This window comes from Cupressus sempervirens, chromosome 4, assembly GCF_028749045.1.
Source record: "Cupressus sempervirens isolate cs-2001-9-10 chromosome 4, ASM2874904v1, whole genome shotgun sequence".
In the NCBI taxonomy this organism is placed as follows: domain Eukaryota; kingdom Viridiplantae; phylum Streptophyta; class Pinopsida; order Cupressales; family Cupressaceae; genus Cupressus; species Cupressus sempervirens.
The window spans coordinates 135,138,294-135,153,461 of NC_143121.1; positions in this window are offsets into that span (position 1 = coordinate 135,138,294).

Below are 15,168 nucleotides of genomic sequence, written 5' to 3' on the forward strand. Positions count from 1 at the left end.
TAATAATTAATATTTAATTATTTAATGTAAATGCATGTGCATAAAGTGAAATCTTAATAAATGAAATGAAATTATTCCTTTACTCTAACATTGTCACTCTCCCACTATATATATATATATATATATATATATATATATATATATATATATATATATATATATATGGAAAATATAGAATTAAATGCTCATTGAAATCAAAACCAAAAACCATACAAAATATAAGGTAAAATGCTAGAAAAGTGATATATGATAGATAATAAGATACCCAATCTACTATATTCTTTGGTACTTAAAGGTATTGTTTATGCAACATGAGGATACACATAATGTTGGAGAAAATAAATTATGTACGATAAAATAGTAAAAGTCAATTTTCCACATCTACTATGTACAAATATGACAAGATGACCTGAGTCTTCAAATATATAATTAAGAAAAGAAATATTGACATTTATGTTGATGTCAAGTTTAAGTGATCTAAAACTAGACCTTGTTTTTGTATGCCTTCACATTTTTGGGATAGAGAACAACCTGCATAATATTAAATGATCCTGGTGATATGAGTACTCATCTTCATTAGCACCATATTCTTACCATCTCAATGGATGGTCGAAAAATCAAATAATAGCCCATCAAGGCTTAAGAAAATTTGAGTGAAATATTCTCAATGACTAGGTTTGGCAATTAGCTCTTAGGTCATCTTTTCCATGAGATATCCTAGGCACCTCTTTCAAACAAATAGCACCCTTGTGACCAAGTAGTGCATTTTTTGACCCCAATTTGGGGATCTCCACCATCCTTTTTGTCTCCTTGTGATCCAAAACACCAAGGAAAGCCAATGGGAACACAAGGGATCCCAGAAGAGGACACTTAAGCCCTAGAGCATGGATGGGTTTCAACAATAGCAGATTGAGAAAAAGTGAAAATGCATAGATCTGGGCATACCTACACCAAGTCTGGAGGGGGGCGACCCTCAGAAGTAGCGTTACCATAGACAGGAGTTACAAAGCTAACATAGTTTAACAATATTCATTTGAAGTATCCAAGGAGGTGTTACCATTGATCTTTCTACATTTTTTTCCCTAGACATGCTAAATGCTTTCTGGATGGATGCTTTTGTTCCATTATCCATTCATCATTTTGGGATTTTGGTTTTTAACTCTGAAAAACAAGTGCTTAGCACTGAGATGGGGATGGTAAGTTCCTTTTGTTTAGAGATATAGGGTTTGAGATCGTCTTGCCATAAGACCCTATTGACCTACATGAGTGTTAGGGTTTTTTCTGTGAGAGGGGGAGGTTTTTGAACACTAGAGTATTATTATTACTTTACTTCATTTCCTTTGAAAAAACCTGTATATTGTTTAAGGTTTCTACAAGATTGAGAGAACTAAAACTTAGGTGTGAACATTCCTTCACATATTTTATTTTATTGAAAAAGTCAATCTTCTTTTTAAGTTTGCTATCCTACAATGTCCTATTATTTCTCGTCATAAATAGGTTATTAATTTAAATATCAGCCTGTGACATATTTTATAATGATGTTAATATAAATATAATTCATTGTACAAATAAATACAAGCCTTACCTCAAATACTATTGTAATGAAGAGAAATATACCATTGCGATGTTATAATTTATATATAAAGACTATTATAGAAACATTTATTTACTTACAAATGTTTTAAAAAAAATACACAATATCAAATTGATCCTAATTTAAAATATTGGATAGAGTTTTATCACCCGCGTAAGCACTCATCATTCTTCTCCACAAATATTATTTTCTTTAATTTTTTGTCACTTTTTGTTCCGTCCTATCAGGACATCATGATTGTTACTGTTTTTATCTTCACAATATGTAGTGTCCGGAACTTTGCCTACGTTAAAGAATGTCAAATCTGAAGCGGCCTTTCCACCATGACAAAATATGCAAATTTTTTTGATGAATAGTAATATGCAATTATTTAACTTCAGATTAAGGAATGGAGAAAGGACGTCAAATCTCAACCGGCGGTACCTCGTCCTCAACGACCAAGACACCGAGACAGGTATCGTAAAACTCATTAAATATGAAGGTCCATATCGATCACGTCATTGAAGAGATCAACTAAGATGCCATCGCTTTTCCAAACTGTTAGAGAAGGCTCCTTTTCTTATAAATTTAGACTGGAAAGAGTTACACTCACATTCAATGAAGTTTGACTATCACAAACAAGATACTGCTGTCATATAAGGTCCATCATCAAGACCGGCCTCTGGTGTTTTGGTGTTTGGATAAACTTTACTACTGGTAAGTCTCAAGCTACCCAAAGATAAATCATGAATATTTATATACTTATAGATAGCGGAAGGGTTTATTCCACAAGAAAAATACATAGACCAGAGACCAGTATGATAATGGGTTGATTTACTTATGACAGCTTCAAAATCTATGTTTGTCGGATGTAGATAGAGTTGGAACATGTTACAGCCTTCATGACTTGTTTCTTGATTTGATTATTAATATAAGTACAGAGCACAAGTGTGATTTTGATTTTCCAGTGAAAAAAACAAAGTCTCAGAGGTTATTAATGCCTAAAAAAGGTATTACTAGTAATTTGATTTCAGTTAGCTCTCTTCGTCACGACCGGATTCTTCGCACTCTTTCATTCTCTCAGAATCCAGGAATTACAAGCATTTTGGAACATCTATTTGAACGTACAAATGTACTATATGTTCTTGACTTGAGCAACACTGCAATATCTACATTGCCAAAATGTGTTGGAAATTGAAGCTTCTTAAGACTGTGATCAATTTGTGGAGTACAAAGATCAAGGAGGTGCTAGATTGTCTTAGAAGACTAAAGAGTCTTTAGTATCTTTATTATTCTTATTGCACTAGCATACAATGCAAACATGTACCTGTTTGGATAGGTGAATTCAAATCTCTTTGCCATCTTGATGTAATAGATCGCTCAAAAGAACTTACCAACTATCATATGTCTAAGGGAATCTCAAGTCTCATGAGACTAAGGACACTCAGATCAGAGATTTTCACATTATCTACTCAAGATAATGAATTGATAAATGTTAAACATGCCAGCAATTTGATCAATCTCTAGGAGATAGATTTTTGTTTTGAAGATCCTGGTGTGTCGAGAAGTTTAGAAGATAGCATCCTTGAACCTCTAGTGAAAATGAGAAATCTGGCAGTACAGAATAAGATTCCTGCAAGGAAGGGCGATATAGAACAATCCACTCTTCCAGCATTTCCACAGAAAATGAGCGCTATGAAAGACCTTCGACTACTTGGGCTCGTTTGTTTCTCTGTACTAAGTTGGACTTGTAGTATGGCAAATCTGATAGAACTAACATTGACATGCTCCAAAACATGTCGAACTTATAGACGTTGGTATTCATTAGGGATTTGAGAAGCAAAGAATTACGAAAGAGCTTTGGCAGGAGTGGAGGATTTCCTAAGCTGGTTAGGCTACTTAGTGCTTACTTCCCTATTTTGAAGGAGTTACAGGCATTGGAGGAGGGAGCAATGCAACGTCTTGAAATACTGAGGATAATAAATTATCCGCGGGTGAAAAAAGTTCCATTGGAGCGACTGGGGGGACTAAAGAGAATAGTTGTTCACAAGCCAAGTGGTGAGCTAGAGGAAGGGTTAAAGGAAGGTGGGGAAGATTGGAAGAAAATGAAAGCAGAAAATCTCGATTTAAGAAAAAAAGTTTGATGATTTACATGATGGGTGGAATATTTAATATCTTTGGCTCAGCTATTTTAATTTTTGAAAACCGTGAAAAACAATGTGCATTATTTATTTAAAATAATTGTTTAGTTTAGTTTATTATTATTTTTTAAGGTAAGAGACTAATACTTTTGAATTCTTTTTGATGTATTAAATAGCAGCGAAAAAGGGGGGATTGACCCCGTAATACAAAAGGTTGGAGACCAGCTGATAGTTACTAATCCCTTTTCTAGACATCAAAAACACCTTAACAGTTAACACCATAATAATATACTTTAAAATATTAGTATCAACCATACTTCCCTTAACATAGATACTATGCCAAAAAATAATCCAACAGCGTAAATTACAAGTGATGTTAAAATGATTAATATCCATATTAACCAAAAGTGCCACCAAGGGCATAGAGTTCACAGTTAACCATAACATTATAAAAAGAAAAACAAAAACAAGAATGGGGGCTAGTTCCCCTCCTCCTCTAGGTCCTCCCCCTCCTTTTCATCAAGATCCTCCATGGTTGGTTTCTCCACCTCCTCCTTGACGGATTTCTCTAGGAGAGACTTGAGCCAATCATCTACTAGGAAGCTGTAGAGGGAGTAGGTGGTCTCATTGTCTTTTTCCAAGTCCTTCTCCTCCTTGTTCACCTATAGAAAGTACAGTGTGTTGGTTGTCAAATGCATGAATTTTGTAGAGAACTTGGCAAGGGTTTCAACCTTTCAACATAGGGCTTCCTGATTGTTGTCCAGGTCATGGATTAATTTCTCCAACCTATCCAAACAGGTTTACTTTGATCCTTCCCACGGCTATGACGTCCCTTCTTCCCCCCACCCTTTGCAACATCCTTCATAGGAGAGGTGATATATTCCCCCAAACTTTTATTCAGGGATAGGTTGGCTTCCATGGTGTCCAAAATGTGGGAAAGGCTTAGAACATCCTTATTTTTGGAGCCAGGTTGTATAACCTTCCTCTTCCTCTTGGTGGATCTCCTTTCACTCTCCATGGACTTAGAACTCACCTCCTATATGAGGAGTGTCTTAAATTTTTCCATTTTCAGCCTTTTGTTGGACCTCCTTAGAACTTTATTACTCCACCCAGTATCAATATCAGAGTCAATAATGCTGATTTTTTTCCTATTACTCAGTGGATTTTTGTCCACCTTCTTGAAGGTAGAATCAGCGCTAGGGTCCATGGAGACTTGGGGAGTAATAATGGCAAGAGGATTAACAAGAAGAGGCGAGTTGAGGGTGAGTTGGAACTTATAGAGTTTAAACATGAAGGCATGGTGTAGGATATAAAATAGTCTTCCTTCCTCCCTCTTTCTCCTAACATTAAGCCCATTATCCTCCATCGAATGAAACATAAGGTGTGGAAAGGAAATCAGGTCATGGTTCTTAAAATGGTTTAAAATAGGAAAGTGGTAATAATACAACACCTAAGATCGATCTTTGAGCATGATGTAGCACATAATGGCATAGCATGCTATGTCTTAAGGTTTGGGTAGATCCTTTCTTGAAAATCCACCCCACGTATGAATAGGATCCTACTTAGGGTGGAAGAATTTTGTCAATCTCGTTTCATTGGCAATTCTATCCTTCTTATGCCAACTCTTGCCCTCGAGAGATAACCCACCAACCATCATGACAAGCTCATCCATCATTTTGAAAACCACCACATTAATGTTCACCTTACTATTATTCTAGGTGTTGAAAAATTGTAGGGACACATGCTCATCATACCCTTCAATGGCTTCGTAGATAGACCCATGCCACCTTAATATCCCTAATATAGTCCTCAATCTTATCTAGTTCAATGTAGTTATTGGCACCCAAATCTTCATCATGTTTAATCATCAAATCCTTAGTTTGCATCGGCATCCCCTTGTTGCAAGATAGAACTTGGAAGCTATGATAGTTTAAATATATAATGCTAAAAATGAACCTAAGAAAGCAATTGATTGTCATCATAAAATCACAAGGCTTCATGATTTCCAATCCCCCTCTAGCTTGAGCACATGTGAAAGGTACCTTTCCCATCAAAATTAAAAGTTGTCAACTATGTGTTGAGTAAAGCACAAGCGAATTTTCATTATGATTATTCATAATGACCATCCTTGGTGGTTTTATCATACTGAGAAAATTCGTGCAGATTGTACTCTTGCCATAGTATTAATGCTCGTGGTGAGAGAACCCCAAATGTAAATAATCACAAAATATTTCCAAATATTCTAGACTTTATAGTTTTCAATTCTTGGGTTCTCCCACCCACCTGGATCCACACCAATATGCCACCTGTTGTACTTCATCATATTGCACTACAAAGAGTACATTCACTTTTCACTATCATTTATGTGGATGGTGGGGTTTGGCTGACATCATCCCATTCCTTTATTCCTTCCACGTTATGAAAATTTTTAGCTAGGTCATTAACAACTCTATTGCCTTCTCAATAGATGTGATCCATGTGGACTTCAAGAAGCCCATTCAAAAAGTTGTAGATTTCCTCTATTGTCACTTTTATCTTCCAGCTACACTGGCCTTCACCCTTCACATATTTGATAATTAACATAGAATCTCCCTTAATAATGAGTCTATAAACTCTTCTAGCTCTCACTATCCTCAGTCCCCATAGTAGGGCCAAAGATTCTACTTCATTATTTGATCCCCCTCTATAGCTCCTAGTATAGGAAAATACCAACTTACTAGTATTATCTCAGACAACATCGGAAGCCGCATCCTTTCCAGCAATGGTAGAGCCATCAAAATTGAGTTTCATCTAAGCTTCCATAGAGGGGGGGGGGGAGGTGCTAAACTGTTTCACATCTAGCAACAACTTTTGAGTTGTTGAATCTTCCCACTTGTAAACCTAAGTCCCAAGAAGTAGCCAATCTCATATCTTGGTCACTTGGAGGTTCCAATGCAAAATTCCACTACATTCTTTCATGATCCTGGTCACTTACTAAGCCACCACCGCACTAGGAGAAGCTTTGTCCTCAAATATGTGGTTTTTTTATTCCTTCCAAATTTTTCATGACTGGTATGGGGGGATGACTTTCCAGAAGGTTTTGAGGTATGGGTGATTAGAGGGACCATCCTAGTTAACAAACTAATGGAGGTTCTCATTGAAACACCACTAAATCTCCCACATAGAGAAAATCTCCCTCCAAACCTCCATAGAAAAGGGACAATATATGAGGAGGTGTTGAATGGATTCTGCTATGTTGTAACATAACACACAACAATTGGCCAACTAGAATCATATCCTTTTGTAGATTATTGATGGTGAGGACTTCCCCATGTAAAGTAATCCACCAAAATAAATTTATCCTTAGTATGATCTAGGGGTGCCAAACATGTGTCCATTCCCTCAGGGCTTCACCACCCTAAAGATAGGAAGTATAAGAAGATTTCAACATGAAATCCTCGAAGGGGTTAAGTGTCCATATTAAAGAATCATGCAATGGAATGGAGGGGATACGTCAATTCTGCAACATCTCCTAAAGTTCCATAAGTAGCCTCATCTTAGGATTTTCCTTAGTTTAAAGTCTTTTCCATTTTCTATCAAGGGTAATGTAGTTATGAACCAACGTACCATATTTTCTGGTACATGAACCTCTTAGAGGTTGGAACCCTGTATTCATGAGCGGGCCATCTTGGAGCCATTGATCCTACTAGAATTCTATGTTGTTCCTATTCCCCAAAACCTAGTGAATACCCTTCTTCAGAATTCTATCAGTGTGCACAACATTGTTCCAATTCTTTTATCCTAGGGGGAGTGCATTGGTCCAAAGATGTCGATGTAGTGTGTCACCCCTCAGATACTTAGCCCTAATAATTCTACACCAATTTCTCAAGGAGTTCATCAATCTCCATTCAACCTTAGCCAAGAGGGCCTTATTCAAATGCCCAATTCTTCTAATGTTCATTCACCCCAACGACATAGGTTGAGAGACCTTCTCTCAGCTTACTAAACTTATTATGGTCTTCTCCTCTATTCCATACCATAAAAATTTATTTAAGTTTTCTCAATAATATCTTTACATCTACCTGGGAGTTGTGTGTGTGTGTGAGAGAGAGAGAGAGGTTGAGAGAAGCTAAAATTTCTCTATACTCCTAAGGATTTTACCTTTTCAGCTAGTAAGCATCCTTTGTATGCATTCCACTAGCCCATTCTAGTACTCTAAGGAAACTTCTTTTATTGAGAAAGGGAGGAAAAGATAGGTATTAGGTAAGCTTTCCTCGTGGCATTCCATAATTTTGATAACTTTCCTCGTCAGATCATTGTCTGTATTAAAAAAAACACACTTTATTTTTTTAATAATTTATACATTGTCCTAAAACCTTCTCATAATGGTTAATAAGGGTCTTCCAAGATCAAGATTTGTGGATAGAAGATAGTCCAAATAGGAATGTGTCATTGACAAATTGTTGGATCACCTGCAAAGGCCTCGAGGATGCAAGTCTTATCCCTTTTATCTTATCATTACTTGCAATGGGCTTTAAGTTTGTTCCCAACACCTCTGCCACAATGATGAATAAGTAATGAGAGAGGGGGTCCCCTTGTCTAAGATCTTGAGAGGAGGTAAAAAATCTTCCCTGGCCCCATTCAATAGGACTGAGAACTAGATAGTGTTGACTGCAACCATGGCTGCAACCATGATAATTCTAACAAACTTATGTTTGAATCCTAACTTGGTCAGAATATCAATAAAAATTTCCATCCTTATCTTAGCATAGGCCTTAGAAATGTCAAGTTTTAGAGTCATACCTAGCTTCCCACAGTTCTCCATGGAATATATCACCTCATGGGTTGTAATGACCGCATCCAGAATTGGTCTACCAAGGACAAAAATATTTTGGTATGGACATATAAAATTATTGAATAGGGGCTTAATGCAATTCACCATGACCTTAGAGGAGATCTTATAAAAAAAATTCTAGAGGCTTATAGATCTGAATTCCTTGAGACATCTCGATCACTCTGTCTTTGGTATTAACAAAATGAAGTTTTGGTTAAGTTCCTTCAGCAACTTGCCTATTCTCACAAAGTCACTAGCAGCATGAGAAATATCATACTTGACAATATCCCAAAATTCTTGAAAAAATATAGGAGGAAACCCATTTGGGCCAGGGCTTTAAAATAGTCCATACTAAATATCATTTTTCTCACTTCCTTATCCATAACCTTGTCAATTAGGACATTGTTCATCTGGTCATCAACAACTAGGTTCATGATCCTTAAAATATCATCCTAAGTGTTAATACAAATTTTATTTACTGGGGAGTTGAAGATCTCCTGAAAGTATCTAGAGACCCATTTCTCTATCCCATCCCCCTATGATATTTCCTTACCATTATTGATCACCAATAGGCTAATGGTGTTTTTTGGAATTACAATAGGAAAGATAAACTTCTAGGGGGGGAGAGGGGGGTGGGTTGCAAGGTGAATCAGTAGTTTAAACTTGGACCCTTAAAAGCATTCACCACACATCCATCTCATACATTCACTGAGTAAACTAAAATACCATGTAAACCATATACATCTAAATCATGAAAACAAGTAAACATTCACACATGTATGACACTAGATATGATTACCCAGAAATCTTACAATGAGAAGGTAAAACTAGGGTGGGGATGACACCCACAAATCTTCACTACTACAATAATAGAGTGTATCCAATTAAGGCTACAATGTTTTGATCATGAGATATTATCTACCCTATGGAATGCCTACCTTGTTAAAAGCTTACAAAGACTATTAGGTCTCACCTTGTTAAAGGATTTCAAAACCCTGTTAGAAGTGTGTCTTGCTAAAGGACTTTAACTCACAATTATGTAAGCACCCTATTAAAGGGTTTCAATACAGCCTCTTAGGACTACTCTGTTAGGAGATTTAACTAATTTACCTATTAGAATGTTTCAACACTGATCTTGTGGTTAGCACTTGGTTTCTTTATGACAAATCACCTCTTACTGATGTACTCTTGATCTTCCTTGATCAGATGTCTCTCTACTATATGCTCTTCCATTCTTCTATTCTCCTTTAACTGATTCTGTAATGCAATCTTATATCGTAACTCCTTATTCACCATGAATGTTTTTTTTGTGCATGCAAACTTCTCTATTTGCTCCTTCATACACCTTTGAAAGTTTAGGGTTTTTCCTCCTTAAGAAGACATAGGTGACTTAGGATTAGGTATGAATAAATGGTTGTGATTCATCTATTTTTCCACTTATACCTTCTCTTTACCTGATTAGCTGCATGCAATTCATAGGGATTCTAGCTTAAGACTCATCCTTATCTCCAAAATATAGTAAATTAATATTTAAGTTGGCTCAAAATGTTTTACATAGTTATTTGTGTAATTACAAACTATGACAAAACTATCTTACTCAACATCTAAAGTCGTTGATACTCAGCATATACTATATTCTATATTGTGACTTGGCATCAATTTTATTTAGCATGCACTACTTACTTGACTCCTAAATCACTCAGCATACACTATCTACTTGGCACTTGAGTGACTTAGCACATGAGTGGCTCAACACTCACTATGGACTTGCCATGCTCTAACATATATATGTTCTGCTTGGCATGTATTACTTATATGGCATGAACTAAGTAAATGACTTAAGTGTGTAGACACTTATTAGTCAAAACCAATATGAGATCAACAATCTCTCCCTTTGACATGAGTGTCAAAAACACTTGGTCATGCATTAATATCCTTATTCTTATGAGCATAACATATCTCTTATTCAGCTTGCATACAAAACTTCAAAGTTTCAAAATTTTGTAACAACACTTATACCTTAGAATTTGATAACTCCCTCCAAGTTGATAGGTCTTATTTGTATTCAAAATTCTATACTCCTACTAAGTAATTGTGTCTCAATTGATACTCTTTCATCTTGAAGCTTGCTCCCAATTTGTTTATCCTTTATACTCTCCTCAATCTCCCTCTTTGTTTTACTCTGTCCCCTTTTATTTTATTCTCTCCCTCTTTTTGACACTTATGTCAATGGGCTATATACTTATAGTGTGTTTTTCCAAAAAATATTTATGGACATATAGTATAATCTTGAGAGCTGGATCCCAATTTTCATACGCTACATCCAAAGACTTAATTTGGTTGACCAGCTTATCAGCAAGGTGAATTAAACCATCTAATGTTGAAAGATTAGGATTTTTCTTCATAAGAGTTATAGCATATGCAAAATCTCCATATGTGGATTCAATGTTGCTTGGATGCTAATCAGTTTGGCCCTTATATTGGCTTCTTTGACAAACAATGCTACTAATTGACTCTGGGTTTGTAACAATGTATTGAAGTGCTTTTCACTTTGAGCTGGATTCATAGGGAATTATGCACCTTATGAATTAATTTGACTCTCCAAGCTCAAAATGTGACTTTTGGTTTCTTGGGTGAAGACTGTTGGATTGCCAAGTTTTGTGTATAGTGAGAAAATGTTCCCAAGTACCTTCTTCACATCTTCAACCTTAGTTGCCAATGCAACTTGTGTGAGTGCTATGTCACCTGATATTTTCTCATTTACTTTTCTTTAGAATTTCTTTTCTATCCATTCTAATAATTTAGCATTTGTGTCAAGGTTTGCATCACTAACCTTTTCCACTATATTTGTTAGTTGTTCAATGAGTCGCTTGGTCCAATCTAGAGTTGGCAGACTAAATGCATTTAAAAAGATGTCCTTGATATCTAGCAATGCTTGCTTCTACCTATGCTCCCTTCTAAGTAGTTCATGATGCTTCTTTCTTGCGAGGACTTCTTGGAGTATGCCCATCTACTCAATTATCATTATGTCAAAATCATACTTTGGTAACACAATCTCTTCATCAAGGCTCACATCTCCATATTGTATCACTTCTTCAACCTTTGATGAGCTTAGACTCAACACTAAGATCTACAATGGTGTTGCATCTATGCTTTTCTTTCAAAGAGTGTGACTTGAAGGAGTGTTCGATTCTAGTAAACTTACCAAGGCTTGAATTGCTACTTGCTCCTTCACCTTTGGTGTCAACTCTATTTCTTTAGGCTTGTCCTTATTATCAATAATGTTTTTACTTACACCTTGTACTTTTGCTAGAGGTGCAAATAAGATTATCTAACCTTTTTGACTTTGTGCATTAGTAGCGGCTTGGGTTTCCATTGTATTCTTCTCAATTGTATCAACCTTTTTTGATGTGGCTTTTGGGGGTTTTATCCAAAGGTTGTACATTAGTGACTTGGGGGGTGATAGTAGGTGGTTCTTGTGTATTCACCTCTTCCCTTGGAGTTCTAATCACTAATTTCTTTAGCTCATCTACACTCACCAAAATAGGATTTTCACACAGTTTTTCTGTAGTGTAGACTGATCAAGTATCTTTTTCAGATCTTCCTCTATAAGGGGATTGATGTTCTAAGCTATGAGATCAGAAACATCCTTCACTATAATTGTTTCAATATTTATAGTTGGTGTTTATTTAGGGCTAACATCTGGCAGTTGTGTATCTTGTACACCCCGTTCTTCTTGCTACTCTGCCTCAATTGTTGCCTAGTCATCTTCTTGCTACTTTGCCTCAATTGTTGCTTGGTCATCTTCTTTCATTTCTATATCTTCCTCAATAGTGTCTTTATTTTTATCATCTTCTTCATGATCTTTAACATATATAGGTTCATTTTCTCCTTTCTTTATTGTAGCCAATCCATATGTTACTTTCCACATCTGTGTGGACTTCTTCACATCTTCAATTTTATTTTGCAATATGTCGAAGGCTCTATATTTAGGTACAAACCTAACTACATATTTCTTCACAACCTTAGCAATATGTGCCTTACTGAGTTGAGGCATGACTTGTGCAAGGGATGTCTTCCTCATTTGCTTTTCTAAATCCAAACAATAGTGTCATTTCTTCTCAACTCTCTCATATAAACTTGTAGGCATAGAGTTAGCAATTTCTAGTGGGGCTTTCTTAAAATTTTCCATCATGGCATATAGGGCATCCTCCTCTTGCATCTTTTCAACTTTACCAAGATTGTCAAAATCAACATGAGAAAATCCTGACAAATCTACACTATTCTTAATATTTTCACATAGGTTTTCTAGATCTAAGAGTAGATTGTGATTTACCACTTTGAATTGGGTATTGTCATCTGATTGTGTTCTCTCCTCATTAGATTCAGCTTGTGTAACATATTTCCTCCAGGGCCTTTTCTAATCTCATCCTTCCTACGCAGCTGGTTTGGCCTTCTCCTTAACCTTTTGTGCAGTGACACATGCACTAGCCCTTGTAGTAGGTACTGTAGGTTTGGGCTGACTTGGTTTAGTAGTTTTATTAGCCCTTGTCACAAGTTGTGCCTTGGCCTTTCTCTTCTTTTGATCAGTGGGAGTAGGTGCTTCCTTGGCTTCTTCTTCCTCAACACCTTCAATAACTCTTGTCTCCTCCTCTAGCCGATCTTCTTTGATTCCTTGTGTAAGTGAAAGTGGTGCTTGTGTCTAGATGTCTTCTTCCTCTTCATCCCCTTCTTTCTCTTCCTCTTCTTGCTCGACACCTTCACCAAATTTTTCTTTCAACTTCTTGACCAATTTATCTTTCTTCTTGATAAATGAGGCAATCTTCAATTCCATAGTGATTTTGGATTTTTCCATTTCATAGTTTCCAAATGCCTTGGCATTTTTGTCTATCTCTTCTACTAGTAAAGTTGTAATAGTTGTAGAGGCCTCATCCAAATTTATTTCATATCCTAATGGCCTCAGCCATCTAACCCTTTGTGTTGCTACTTGAACAAAAGTATAATCAACATCAACTAGGAAATAGACATCATTATAATGTTGTTCCATTAATGATATTGGAATTCTTAATCTTTCCTTCATTGATTGCTTAAAGTCCTCAAAGTAGCTAGTCATAACTGACTCAAAGTTGTCACCCAATTGTTCAATGAACTCACCAATCTATACTACCACTGACTTATTTGTTTTCCATGCAACTATGCCAAATGTAGTAAAAGTGTTTTGAACATAAAAGAATATACATATCAGGATAGAACCAAATTTTTATTAAGAACTCTTTATCTTTCTTATTGCTCCTAGGTTCTCCATCAATTGTTGTAATTGTAGATCTGCAAGATCATATGTGTGATCTTTCTTCACAATCTTATAACCAACATCTACTGCAATACAGGGCACATTGTTTAATTTTCTTGATTCGTAGAACTTGTGTGAAATAACCTTTACTGCAATGTCAAAAAATGGATCTATAATGGTGTCAATTTTCATTCCCCTCTTGTTCCATTTAGCTCATGTGTTTTTCTCAAAAACCTCTTTTGAATCACTTCTCAATGTCTTAGGCTGATCTAGGGTTGGATACCCTATTACTCTATGGATTATCCTTTTGGTTATTCTGATAGGTCCACTATCTAGCCATAGTGAACTATCATGTATCCTGCTCAATACTATTCTTGTCCATTCAGTTTTGAACACATTCAAGAAATTTAGGGCTCATGTTAACCCTTTCTTTTCTACAATTTTAAATTCTTCCCTAAATACACCATTCTCATAAAGTTTTTCATATGCTTGCCTAATCTGCATATCACTAACACTTATAATCTTATAGTTATAACATTTTGTAACATCTTGAATCATTAAAACATTTAGTGGTATCATGGACAATGCACCAGAAGGGTCTTGTTTATATGCAATATTAGGTACGGCTTTGAAAATTGATTTCTTAACCTCATTACTAACCAGTTGAACTTTTAGAACCTCCTTACCCTCTACATTCTTTGAACTAGATGCCATTGTGTGAAACTATGGTTTACATAAAATAAATAACATAACTTAGCACTTTATAAATACCTTGCAAGATCTAATGAAATGGTGTTGAATCATTGCTCAAATCTTTTGCAATTTCTTTGAATAGATTTCTAAATTACCTCTTACTCTTCTTTCTCTTTCTCAATTTTGAAATGATGAAGAATGAGTTGAAATCAATCAAATGCCTATTCAAAGTATTACAATTAATGTTGAGTGCTTACACAGCTGTAAGCTCAACATCAACCAATTTCAAGCTCACTCAGTATCCACTAGTATTTTCATTTGCTCGACAACCATTATGAGCTTAGCATCAACTAGCCAATCTGTTAGTTTGACATCCACTAGTATTTCACTCAGCACATATAGTAAACTTTTCATGCTTAGCAACAACATGAAAAACTCAAAGATTTTACTTTGATTCCTAATAACATCTTGCATCTTTTTTCACGCTAATGTAATCTTTTCAATACTAAATCCTTTGGAAATAATGTATAATATATCTTTTGAATATCAATCCCACATACCTCTTGATTACTTAGTTTGATGAGGTGTGATCACCTGACTCATTAGGTGAAGTGATCCCTTTTCTCTTTGATGTGATGCAATCATCTTTCTTCTTCCA